This window comes from Hevea brasiliensis, chromosome 14, assembly GCF_030052815.1.
Source record: "Hevea brasiliensis isolate MT/VB/25A 57/8 chromosome 14, ASM3005281v1, whole genome shotgun sequence".
NCBI lineage: Eukaryota > Viridiplantae > Streptophyta > Magnoliopsida > Malpighiales > Euphorbiaceae > Hevea > Hevea brasiliensis.
In genome coordinates, this window is record NC_079506.1 from 1,613,892 (window position 1) to 1,628,656 (window position 14,765).

Sequence of the window (14,765 nt, forward strand, 5' to 3'; positions counted from 1 at the left end):
TAAAATGAATGAATTTTATGAATTTTAAAATTTATTATAAAATTGAATCAAACAATATGATTGTTTTTTTTTTATTTCTTCTTTTTAGCAGAAGTTCAGCCTTGCGCATAAAGAACCCTTCACCGTCAATTGCTTACTAGGCATGTCTGAGACGATGAATTACGAGAGTCGCATTGCTGGCTAGGCTTACCTGAAAAGATGAATAGCAACCCTGATAGCTTGTTTCCCATTTTCCCAGCAAATAGGCACACAGCATTAGCCAATTGAAGTCTCCCAATAGAAATGCACTTAAATTGTTATAATAGAATTCACTAAAGCTGAGACATGAACGCCAATTAGAGCAAGGGCATTCTTTTCTTTGTTGAGATTGATAAGAAAATGATTCAAATTCATCCGATGTCAACTTGCCCAAGATTGCTGGTCTTTATCAATTCCTCGTGTTAGTCGAGTTCCAGCAAATGACCTTTTTTATCAGTGCTCTGTGCAGGATCGCCAGCGTGCTTTTATGATCTTGTGGTCCCTCTGGAAGCATGGGAACGAGGTCTTATGGAAGGAATCTCGCAGTAATGCAACTCAACTCCTTGCTTTATCTCCCCATTTCCTCAAGCAATGGACAGCAGCTCAAGCCGCCTCCCAGCCTAGCTCTTCGGTCAACTCTGCCCCCAATCTTTTAGATAGGACTTCCTAGCGAAGGCCTAATCAAGGTTTTATCAAATGCAACACAGATGCTGCTTTTAAGTCCAATCTAAACAGGATTAGAGCAGGTTGGGTCCTGAGAGACTATAAAGGGGGATCTAATCAAGGCATGCCGACTTGATCTTCTAGGCCCAGCAGATCAAAGTTGCCGAAGCATTATCCTTCAGAGGAGCCCTCAGCTGGGTGATGAGAAACAATTTAAACCATTCTATTTTTGAATCTGATGCCCAACCAGACTCCTCTTGGCCTTGTTGCCTCTGATTGTAATGTTCTTACTTTGGTCTTGTTGCTTCTGATTGTAATGTTCTTCTTGATGAGCTTTGTTTTGCTCTATCGCTTTTGCGTGCAAGTCAACAAACTCTGTCACCCATTGCTTGACAATGACAGTAAGTTCTCAGTCTGATATTCAAGAATGAAGTTCTGTCACGAAAAATGGAAGCTTAATGAAAGCATTCTTTTTGTCTTAAAAAAAAAAAATCAAAGGAAAGCCCTAGCAAGCCAGCAGCCGCTCAATTTAAACGAGAGAAGCATACAACTCCTGCATGAAAGCTTGCGTTGCATATTTTCATCTGGATTACTAACAGATTTTACTAAGTCCCTCCAATCTCTAATCTAACAAGTAGTGTATCTGCCAGTGTTTCAAGATCAACAGATATTCCTTATAAGTTCTTTACTAGCATATGCATCAAACACGAAATTTCACCATTTATATGCCTTGGAAGTTGTAGGGGAATCACCAAGTATTTGATGAAAAAATTTACAGTAACTTCAAAATATAGTCAGGTCATTGGGGTAGGAAGTGAAAGAACCCAAAATCATTGGTAGCCATCAAGATACGATTTTCAATTTCCACAAATGAAGTATAACGCTGGGCGGAATTATTGGAGTAGCTCAACAAAAACATCCTCATAAGATAGCTATAAAGTTCCAAGAAGGCCGTTGCCAAGATATTATTTCGTCACTGCCACAAGACTTGTTCAATTAACCCTCTAATGCTGATGCTCCTGATATAATTTCGATCAACTCAGTGGTGATTGATGCTTGACGAGTTCTGTTACAAAATCATCAAACAAATTATTAAAATCAATCATGAAGACAAGATACAAAAACAAAGAGGATTTGCTTAACTACAGTCCCATTACATGTACAATGACAACTATAGGTTGTAGCTACAAATCCATTACGATTGACTAACCAACCAACTTTTACTGAAAGTCAATATTTTAGACCACTAAGATGTACCAAGTTGAATACTTGAAGGCCATCAAAAGAAAGAGAGAGAGAGAGAGAGAGAGAGAGAGAGAGATTTTCCTGTTAAGGTCAAAGCAAACATCCATTTTGCATGCATTGTTTATAAGTGGACAGAGCATAAGAGACCTGTTATAAGTAAGTGTCAGTCGATCAAGCATCTCGCCAGCATTTCTGCTTGAGCTGTCCATAGCAGACATCCTAGCTCCTTGCTCACTGCAAGCATTCTCCAGTACAGCATTGAAAAGGACCTGGAAAAATATGAAACAAGTTCAAGATAAATACCAAAAATTATCATAAAATGATATGCATGAAACACCAAGTTATTAAAACTGGTTGTATTAGAAATATCACACTGCCATACAGCCAACAAAACAAATATATTTGCATTAAGCAAACGGGCAAAGCATCAATGCCCAATAGGTTGCCAAAAGTCAAATCACAAAATAAGGACCTTTTTCAGCAGAATCAATTCCTAGGCATTAAGCTTCCAGATTTCAGTTTACTTGGTAATTATTTCCAAAATGATGTCTTCAGTCTCAAAACACCAAGAAATTACAAGAGTTTAGCAGCGCTTACACAAGAAAACTGGAACTCAGCAAGATTCTGAAGTATTTCACCCTTTGTTTCACCACCTTCAATCTCATAAGAGTCCAGATCTCCAAGTTTTCCCCCAGATTCAGCCTCTCTCTCCACAACCTAAATCAACATATTATCATACAACATCCACAACCCAACCAACACATCAATCCAAAGTAAGACCAAATTTTTCAAAATCACCTCTGGAGATAATATAGTTGACATGGTTGGAAGAAATGAAACAACTGAATGGAACTTGTTGAAGACAATCCTCAAAGCATCATATTCCACATTCTTTAAGATGTCATCTGCCAGAACAGAGACCTGAAAGGCCAACAATTAAAATGGAAATAAGAGAACAAAAAATGCCATATACAAGAATCCCCATAATCTATCAAATTTGCAGCGAAATAAGAGAACAAAAAATGCCACAGACAAGAATCCCCATAATCTATCAAATGTGCAGCAATTCAGCCCGCTCCTGAATTTGTCAGGAATATAACAGGCATGTCAGAAGTCAACATGCTTTTCATAAACAGCACAAAAGAATCCATCAGAGGGGGAAAATTAAAATAAAATCAATGCAAATGTGAACTTGTTTCCTGGTCCACGTAATGCTACACATTAACATGACTCTAATTCACGTATATGGTTACAATCACAAGTGGAAGTACACAGAGAAACACAAAGAAGACATTTTCTATGATGAACAAATTCAGGAAACATAACCAACTGACCTGAGTATAATTCAGAGGATTCTTTTGCAACTCAGTGATGGATAGTTCAATGTCCTTCTTCGAGTCACGTATCAACTGAGCCTTTGCCTTTTCTCCCAAGATTACATATTTCGTTTCTTTCTCTGGACCTGTGACAGTGGCAATAATATATTTAAATTGCTCAAAACACCAAGCCTTACCGTAGGTTCAGTAATGAATTCTACCAGCAGTCAACTTGTGAATAGCCTTGCTTATCTTGACTGATGTGGAGTTAATTCCTCCACATAGACCTTTGTCTGAAGAAATAGTGACAATTACATTCTTCTTCGCATCAACACCTGGCAAACACAATAACACAATGCAAAAATGAATGCAAGAACAAAATGAAAAATATTTAGGGAAAGAGAAGAAAAGTAGAAAAGGATTGGGTACAATCGCCAGGAAAGACAATTTTAGAGCACTTAAATTGTCATATGAATATAGAATCAACATTCACAATCAAGCATTTATAAAAGCAAAAAAAAAAAAAAAAACTTTATCAAATTCCTTTTCCTAAGTCTTATGATCTATCTAATCAGAAAGGCCAATTGATTTAGTATCAATTCCAGTCTGCATGTGTTTGACATCTCAATGAACTCCTCAAAATATTAGAGAATGAAAATAGCTTGTATTTCCCTAGACTTAAACATTTTCTTGAGTTTTAACAAATCTTTCCACAATGCCAAGTGCTCTCTCATTTGTTACCACCATGGATTTTAAACTCCTAAGTGAAGCAGAGAAAATGGAAAAGACACCAAGGCCAGTGTTATCAAAGCGGCGGCGCCCGAGCGGCGCCCGAGCGGCGGCGTCCCTCTGTCGCCTCGGTGAGCGCTGGCTCGGCTTGGAGGAGGCGCGCCTCGGCGGAGGCGAGGCGGCAGGCGAGAGGCGGCGCCTCTTCACAACTTGGTAAAGTGTTTTTTTAAATTAAAAAATCGATAAATTTATCTGCGTACCGTCAGCCATTCCACCACCAGCCGAGACCCTTTTCTTCTCAACCTCACGAAGGCAGCGACCAAGTGCGCTCTCTCTCTCTCTCTTCTTCTTCTTCTACTTCTTCTTCTTCATCTTCTTCCTTCAATCTCTCTCTCATTCGTCCCTTTTTTTTTTTTCTCCCTCTCCAGTCTCCACCTCTGTTCGATCTCTCTCTCATTTCCATTTTTTTTTTCTTTCCTGCGCTGCTTCGATCTCTCTCACGTCCCTTTTTTTTTTTTTTTTTCTCTCTCCCTCTCCACTGTCGATCTCACGCTGCTCTCCTCTGCTCTCCTCTGTTGATCTCACGCTGCACTCCTCTGTTGATCTCACGTCCCTTCTGCTCTGTTTTTTATTTTTTCTTTTTTTTTTTCTTTTTTTTTTCTGTCCTCTCCTTATTTCTTTCCTACTCTGCTCCTTCTGATCTCACGTCCCTCTGTTGATCTCACGTCCCTTCTGCTCTGTTTTTTTTTTTTTTTTTTATTTTTTTTTTCTTTCCTCTCCTTATTTCTTTCTGCTCTGCTCCTTCTGATCTCACGTCCCTTTTTATTTTTTATTTTTCCTTCTCCTCCTTTTAATTAATTAGTTATTATTAATTATTTATTTATTTATTAATTTAATTATTTTATTTTTATTAATTAATTATTTAAATTTTATGAGTATTGGTGAATTTATTATTTTAATTTGTATTCTTATTTAATTAGTTGATTAATTAATATGGGTATTGTTGATTTGTTGGTATTTAGTTTAATTTTTATTTATTATTCTTGTTAATTTGATTAATTTTACTTTTTAATTAGACATTATTTATTAATTAATTAATTATTTTATATAGGTATTATTAATTTATTGTTAATTTAATTTTTTATCTTCTTATTATTGTTAATTAATTATTTAATTTATATGGGTATTGTTAATTTATTATTAATTAGTTTACCTTTTACTTGTTATTATTATTAATTAGTTTTAATTTGATTAATTTTACTTTTTTCTTTTTAATTAGATATTAGATGTTTATTTTATATGGATATTATTAATTTATTGTTAATTTGATTATTTTTCTTTTTGTTCTTAGTAAGTAATTGTGTAATTTATATGGACATTATTACTTTGTTGTTAATTAGTTTACTTTTTACTTCTTATTATTGTTAATTAGTTGTTAGATTAATTAGTTTTACTTTTGTCTTGTTAATTAGACATTAGTTGTTTATTTTATATGGTATTATTAATTTATTATTAATTTGATGATTTTACTTTTTGTTCTTATTAATTAATTGTTTAATTTAAATATATATATATATAATTTAAACAATTAAGGTTATGGCGCCTCGCTTCAAAAAGGCCCTCGCCTCGCCTCTCGCCTCTCGCCTAAGGCAATAGAATGCTCTATCGCCTTAGTGTCACCTTTCGCCTTGATAACACTGACCAAGGCACTGCTAGGTTAAATTTGAAACACCTACTAAGGTTGCCTGATGATAACATTTATTCTATCATACCAGCAATCATTGTGCATAATATCATTTTAGTAAAAAATGCATCTACTTCAGGATATATGCAACATATATTCACTAAAGGTTAACAAATGTCCAAAAGAATATCATTTGCAGAATCCACAAAAGTAATTTGCCTCAAAAGCATGCAATACCATGAAAATGTCAAACACCATTGACACATTACAACTTCTGAATAAATTTTGCAAAAGCTGCAAGCAGACGACCAAAAGAAACCGGTAATATATGATTATTAAGAAAATGGCAAAATGCAGGCAAAGTAAAGACCATAAGAGGTGCACAATAAACTCTTAAAACTGCAAAAGTAAATATTGATAAATTTGATGGCCAATTTATCAGAAGATCGATTAAATTGGATAAGATAAACAGTTCAAGTTAACTTGAATGCTTGTTAATGAACGTACTAGGAGCATCGCCAAGAAGTGCAGTAAATGGCTGCCATAGGCCACGAGAATTTTCTGCTCGAGTTTGAATTGCACGTAACTTTGAGGCTGCAACCATCTTCATGGCCTTTGTAATTTTCTGAATATTTTTGACACTCTTCATTCTATTTCTGACTGCACAAGAAACATCAACAAAAAGAATTTTACACATCCTTAGGGACTTAATTTAATTAAAGACAGCCAAAAAAAGACTTGAAGTCAATATAAGAAAGGCATTAACTACAGAATGAAAATGAAACACCAGCAGAGTTGAAATAGAGCGTATTCGAGAGGCGCCTGCTCCCTGCGCATGAAACTAAATTATTTAGTTGCTCATGATGCAAACAGAACTACAAAATTTTCTACAAGGAAAAAAGTGCATTCAGCAAATAATAATTGAGGCATGAAGATGAAAATTTACACATTAGGAGATTACTGTAAAGGCAATTCATATTTTCACTGATATTAGGTGATTTCTAAATTTTCTAGAGGACAATAAGCCTAAACATGCCATGTTTGCAGATTTTTTTTTCTTTCTTTTTTTAATTTTTTGGTATCATATACCAAAGATCCATGATAAGCTAGAGACAAGTCCTTTACACTGGTTACAAAGTCTTAACCTCCTTTTTAGCTAAACGGCCCATCCACCCTAATATCAAAAACATTATAATCAAACAAACCAACTATAGTAGCAGAACATTCATAAATGGCATTAAAGGCACTGAGGCAGCAATCTTGATATGTAAACAAGCTCAATATATGAATAATAGACTTGCCAAAAAATTCAGTGCCAATTGATTGCCTCAACAAATCCACATCTGAGATCACGACCATATAACCCTCTCCCCTACATATACCTCCTACCTAAAAAGGAACCAAATGAGGTATGTATGAGTTATATTGAAATCATTCACTGCAAATACAGAAGACATTATCTAATTGCTGCTAATATCAAACAGGTTAGAAGACAATATCATCAAACAAACAAATTCCAATATCAATTGTTTGCACTAAATAAACATCCCCAAACCTTTAACATCCTTTTCTTTCTTCTTTTTTTTTTTTTTTGGTCAAGAAAGTCCATTCCCAACAATTAAACATAAAAAAAAATCAAAATTAACAAAAAAGAACACAGTTTTATCCACTTTTTTGTAAACGCACATATAAAAACTAGTAAATAAACATGTGTAGAATCGGAAATAAAACAACACCGCGGTGTTCCATTTAAGACATCGCATTTTCCAAAATAAAGAAGAAGAGCAGGTCGTACTCAGCAATAAGAGAGGATCGGATGGCGGTGATCGGTTGGGAGGAGATGAGAGGGCAGCGAATCGCCTCCCTTCACGTCTCAAAGAAGCCATCGCCATTGTTGAAAGATTCTTTCAGTGAAACCCTAGAGGCCAGCGAGCTCTAGATCGGACCAGTTTGCTATAGCTGCGTGCTCAGGTGTATTCTTCCGCTTTAATTCTCTTCTCTCCTTCGCTCCGTTAAAATGAAAATGAAAATAATGAAAAATTGAAAATATAGATTTAGGATATAGATTTACACGGATAACACAACGCTGCCGTTTTAATCTGTGCAGTGTTTTAAATGGATAAAAATATCCTTACGTATTTAATATAATTACTTAATTTAATTAATAATAATACTAATTAATTAATATAAAATATTAATTGAATAAAATTTAGAAATATTAATCTAATAGAAAGTCTATATACTAATATTATAAATATGTTATTTGTGTTATAAAATATAATTAAATTATTAGGAATACTAATCTAATAAGAAGTTTATATACTAATATTATGAATTTATTATTTAAATTTTATAAAATATAATTAGATTATTAATTAAAAATTAAACAATATTAAAAATTCAATAAAACCCAAGTTAATTAACATATCTTCAACAAAAAATTTTACTAAAAAGGGTAAGACTAAAAGCTATTATTGAATTTAACATTTTATATTATATTATATAAAATATATTATTTTAATTATAATGGTATGCAAATTTTGATACTTATTCTTTATACACGCAATTATAAAATGAGTTAATAATCTTTGATTTTTAAGAAAAAAAATCCTATTTTTCTTATTTATTTTCATTTTAATGTTATTTTAATATGTAAAAAAAGTTATTACACATTAATTTCATATTATCTTAAATTATCAACTTTGAATTTTAAGGTGAATAAATTTTAAAATTTTTATCATTAGGTTAAAAAAAAAGTTAAGTTTTTAATGAATTTTAATATAATTTTTTAATATAAATTAAATATTATTATATTCGATGATAATAGTTTTATACTTATCATAAAATTAAATAAATTGAATATATCCATATTTTAGATAAAAATTTACAAAATTTAAAAAAAATTACAAATTAAAGATTATAAAAATGCACGAATAGATTTATCAATATGCCTACCAATTAAATGATTTTAAGAAAATTACATGTTACTCATGTAAAATATTTATTTCAAACTATTTTACATTTTTAATGAAATTTTAATATAATTTTAATTTTTACACTATAATTTAAATATTATTAAATTCTTTAGTATTTTTTATAATTACATAATAAAATTAAATGAATTGAACTTATTTATATTAAAAAAATTATAAAATTTTAAAAAATAATTATAAATAAAAAATATTAAAAACGTAATATATTTAAAAAATAATTGTAAATAAACTTAGGTTTTTTTTTCGAAATTTTCACCTATTGAATGGTTTTTTTTTTAAAAAAAAAAAAACCTTACATATTATACAAAATGTTTATTTAGAGTTTTTCTTTTTTTTTAGTTATTTAATTTATATCAATATTAGAATATGTAAGAAATGATATCGAGAATAAAATTTCTCGCAAATATTTACTTAATTGATTTTAAATATATTTGTAAATGGATTTTGTTATTATATAATACGAACAGTTGTAACATTTAAAAGTAGTCCAAAATTATGATAATTTTGTATAATTATTCTTAATGAATTTTTAAAATAAAAAGTATGGCTTTTATTATTTGAGGTTAATTTTTTTTTATATAAATCATATTAAAAATAAGAAAATTGTTATAAAAAAATAAGTATAATTTGTCATTTAAAATCTTAAAATAATTGTTTTCGTTATAACAATATTATTTGTATTTGTTATGCATACTAGTTGTTTAAGTTTTCTATATATAATTTTTTTTATATAATATTATATTATCATAATTTAATTATTTTTAATATCTAATTTAATTTAATTTTTTTGTCATAATATTAAATCACCATTACAATATAAAATATAAGAAAATAAATTAGTAACAAATATTAAATTAATTAATTAAAATAATATAAATAAAATACTATAAATACAATAAGAAAATATAAAATTCTATCAAAATCGATATCTGCGATTCTAATTAAATATTTACTAAATGAATAAAATTATATAAATAAGTTTAGAAAATTACACTAGAATAATTACGCAAATAACAATAAAATGAGAAAAGAAATATTTGATAAATTAGCTTCTTAAATATTAGAATGATCTAAGTAGCCTTAAACAGTAATATCCTTTTTAGTTTTATTTTTGAAATTATTTTTAATAAAAATTATGATAGTTGATTTAGAAACCTGATACAATAATAATTTTATAACTAATAATTTTAATTTTTAATTTATTTAAAAATATTTTTTAAATAATAAAAAATATATTTATAAATAATTGTAAAAATTAAGGGTATTTTTAACAATTCCATTACTCTTTTTCTCACTTTTAAATACATTACAAATATTGTACATAATAATTAATTTTCTCTAATATCTCATCAATTAATTTATTTACTAAATTAATATATATATATAATAAGTTAGATATTTATAATATAAAATTTATTATTTTGATGGTTTAAAATTATTGCTTCGTATAAATTTATATTATTAAAATAATTAAAAAAATAGAAAGAGTGGAAATAAGTTAGCATATAGCATATATTTAATAAATCTTAATCAATTATTTTAACATATCAATTATTAATTTCTATGTAAATAAATTTTTTTATTTTTTTAATTGTATTTTTTAATTAATAAAAATAATATTATATCAGTCATAAAATCTATTTTAATTTTTATTATTTTTATTAAATAATTACTTTATTTAATTAAAAAATAGAACATGTAAATGATAGTTCAAAAATAATCTATATCTAAAATTTTCAATTACATTTTATCAAAATCTATATGTTATTAATTAAACCAATGAAAAAATAAAATTTAAAATGTTTTAGTAACTCAAATAAGAAAATTTTAGATTACCACTTTGGCAAATACTAAAAATTATGTTATAAAGTTTTTTTTTAATATTACAATATAAATTTTTAATAACAATAATTATTCTAAGACCAATTCATAGTAATATTTAAAAAAAATATTGAAATTCATTAAACAAATTTTAATTAAAATATTTGATTATAAATGAAAAATTAAAAAAAAAACATAGTCATAAAAAATTATCTTTACTTTGAAATTTCTCATAAAAAATTAATAATTTTATTGCAATAACATTAAATTAAACAGATCTAACTATAAAAAAATATGTATTTTTAAATTAAAATTATTTCAATGATTTTAATTTTGGTGATTTCAACTGATTTATCTAGTAAATTAAAATTAAATTTTTAATTTTAATGATTTCAATTAATTTTATCAATAAACTTATTTGATTTTATTCCATAATTTGGACATTAAACTTCTTTTTCTTTTTCATGTGGTTAATAATATTTCAAAATTATTATTTTATCACAATAAAAATAATCTCCACCTGCTTTATTTGAGAAAATTTTATAAAATTTTGTTTTCATAATTATAAAATAATATAATTATTGCATACACATTAAAGGCAAAAATTTTAATAAATTGAAATAAAAATACAGTAATATAACAGTTTTGTCAGTTAAAGTTTGAGATTTAAATAATTGTCGTCATTGGAAAAAACAAGTCTACTTATATTTTCATATAATTTATCTATAATCTATATTATATATAAATGCACGAACGAGAATGAGGAGGCGAACTTTTAAATGAATAAAATATCTTTGCTTTTTTTATATTATTTAAAAATATATATTATCTTTTATTATTTAAATTAACATTAAGTTTTAATAAATTTGAAAATCATAGCCTACTTATATTTTCTATTATAATCTAAAATAAAATCTTATGAAAAAAAATTAAAATCATAAATTTACTATTACTTAAAAAAATAATAAATTATTTTCTCAAAAGGAAATAATTTAAATTTGACTAAAACTTAAAGTCACAATCCATCAATGTTTCTGATTTTAATTTTATGACCTTTCTATTCTAAAGCCAAAATTTTTTAATTAATTATTAAATTTTATTAATTTATTTTTATCTACAGTTTATAATCTATCTGTACTATAAGAAAATATAAATGAAGTAAAAAACTTATAACTAATTAAAATGGAAATGATTTTAATTTATATTTATAAAATTATACATCATTAGAAATTATTAATTTTAACACAATTTTGTTGCTTTTTAGTGTTTCATTCTTAGTTATTATACAAAAATCCTATTATTTATATAAAAAAGTATATTATTCAAATTTAATTAGATACTCAACTCAACTCAACTAAGCCTTTATCCCAAAAATTTGGGAATTGGCTATATGGATTAAGCTTTTCCACTCTGAACGATTTTGGGTTAAATCCTCAGAAATGTGTAATACTAAAATATAATTATAAAAATATTATTATTGAAACTTGCATCCTAATCTAATTTAGATGTTATAAAACTTACTTCTTTTAAATATTATAAAAATAAATTTCAATAAATCACATTAAAATATATTTATATATTAATTTTTAACAAAATGTTAATGTGATATTAATACTAATTAAAATAAAAAAAATTAACATGATAGCATTCCGTTAATGTATACAGGGATTGTGGCATAATAAAATTCCATAGTGTTAATTTAATAAAAATCAAAATTTTGTCCTTTAAATGAACATACATTAAACTATATAGTACATTTTTTGGAAATAATCTTTAAAAAAAATTATTATAAGAGTATATAATTTTTTTAAATTAGGAAAATATTATTATAGATATAATTTAACGAAAGTGTGAGTGAATTAATCAAATGAATGAAAATTTTAAGCTAGTGGGTACATTTACAATCATATTACACAAAAAAATATATATTAATTATAAATTATTGAAATATTAAAATATAGGTACACAAAACTTTAAAAAAACTTGCATGTAATATTATTTATCATTTTAACTTTTAAGTAACGTTTTCACATATTTATAATTTTTTAAAGAGTTAATATTATATTATATTTTTTGTTTTATATTACTTAAATTAATAATTTAATTTAATATTTTATATTGTAATTATATTAATTATAATATCTAACTTTTTATAAAAATATAATAATCGGTAAACTAATTAATATTTTCTGAGATAGTAGAGCCCTTATCATACATATAACTTACTCATGCTATGCCTCTTCCCTACTATAGGTACTTTATGGCTGTGCCCTTTCATAACATTATATGTATGATAACGGGACCGTCGCATCTAATATCAAAACAAAGATATTTCTGATACACATGATCCTTTATCGAGACAAATGTAGAGCATACGTATCTCTGACTACATAAGTATAATACACATTCTATGATTTTCAGGAGAAAGAGAAGAAAATTAGAAAGCCATGGATGAAAGCGAGAGATATTATTTCAAAGAAAGCTTGGAAAAACTTGATTACAAGCGTGAGAGTCTCCTTATATAGGCTTGAAGACTCTAACTTTTATAGGCAGCGGGTAGCAACACACTCTGACACTTAAGTAAAAGATACATAAAGTAAAATAAACACACTTATTACATAATATGGCCAATGGACTTTAACTTTAATTATGGAGTTGTTGTGATTGAAGTGCAGTATTGAGTCATTTGAGTCATCAATTCCAAAAAGTCCTTAGGCCATTATCCATGTTATGTGGGAGAAGGTGGGTCGACATTATCGATGGCTTCACGGGCTTCAATGTCCACTTTGGGTCTTGGGAATCTTGCAGTTGGATTAGACCAATCTATAGGTTCATCTTCAGGGCTCCAGTCGGATGGGTCCAAGGGCGTGCGGTTCACATGAGAAAGAGCCGAGGGTGTAATTATTTATCTCACGAGATGCTCGACCAACTATCTTCTTATTGGTGCCATAGCACTCTTTTCTAGGATTGAGCCATCATACGCTTTCCACTCATATTCACAGTTTTGAGACCAAAGGAGTCCATCAGGCCTCCTGGAAAATGGCTTGTGCATGATAAACATGGTCACGATAGTGAAATTTGAGTCTTGATGGGCCTTTCTTCAATTCTATGGACTTCTATGAGTCTTTTGAAGGCTGTATTGCCATGCAGAGATGGGCTTAAACCATTCAGAAACCTAAGCGAAGAGTCATGTTTGTGTTGTTGGCGTATATTGATGAAGTGCCAAGAGAGGAAACTCTATATCCATAGAATCTGAGTGACCATACACCATAGGAGCCATAGTTCCTCGAGAACAAGGTCTGTCGGGATGAATCTTTGACGAGGTTAAAAAGTTATCGGGGATGAAGAGAGAGGAAGAAGGGAGTAATCCTCTCAAGGTATTTCTAGCACTCAAGTAATGGAACAAATGGTCTTTTGCAAATTGGGCTATCTTTGGAATAGGTTGATTAGGAGAGCAACCTGAAGGGAAACTGTCTGGTGTTAGGATGAGGAAAACAAGGGTATCTGGAAAGGATGAAGAAGCCATTAAGATTAAGGGGAATGTAAAATGTGATCTGACGAGGTGAAGTTCTCTGGGTCTAGACAGGAGGTCAGGGATTAAATATTGCTTTCCCTTTATGTGCTGGACTGTGAATTTATATTTGGCGTACCAGTCCTTTAGCCTCAACAGTTGTGGTTCTGGAAGTGACTTATTCTTGAAGTCCAGAATCTTTGGGAAATATGAGTTGTCCATGATGACCGTGAAATGGTGTCTAATGAGATGAAACTCGAACTTTTAATACCATTCACTACAAGAAAAAGGAGATTTGAAGCCGAATATTCGGTTTCAAATCGATGAAATAGTTTCTAAATACATTTAGAAAGCGATTTAACAAAATATTGATTTTAAATCATAAGTTTCTAAATAAATTTGAAAGCGGAAATGGCGTCCGTTCAAATTACGAATCTATTTTCAAACCACTATTAGTTTCAAATTTAGAAACCACATATTCGGTTTCAAATTCCGTTTTAATTTAAAAGCGATATTTGGTTTCAATTTTTTGAAGCAGAAATTCCGTTTCAAATCGGTTTCTAAATTAAAGCCGATCCTTGTGTTATTGGATTAGAAAGCGGAAAAATTCGTTTTTAATCCGTTTCAAATTACTAGTAGAAAATTTTTATTTTTTTATTTAATATATTATTTCCTGTATTGAAGCATATAATATAATATTAATTTTAAATGCTCAATATCACAATATTTATAATATCAGGCTATCAAATATCAGTCAATATCAGTCAATATTATATATAAGTATG

At 28.5% G+C, this 14,765-nt stretch overlaps 1 pseudogene; it reads right to left on the bottom strand.

Moving 5' to 3' along the window:
* Positions 1-1,530: 1,530 nt before the first annotated feature.
* Positions 1,531-7,677, bottom strand: LOC131173428 (ATP synthase subunit gamma, mitochondrial-like; annotated as a pseudogene).
* Between the last annotated feature and the right edge of the window lie 7,088 nt (positions 7,678-14,765).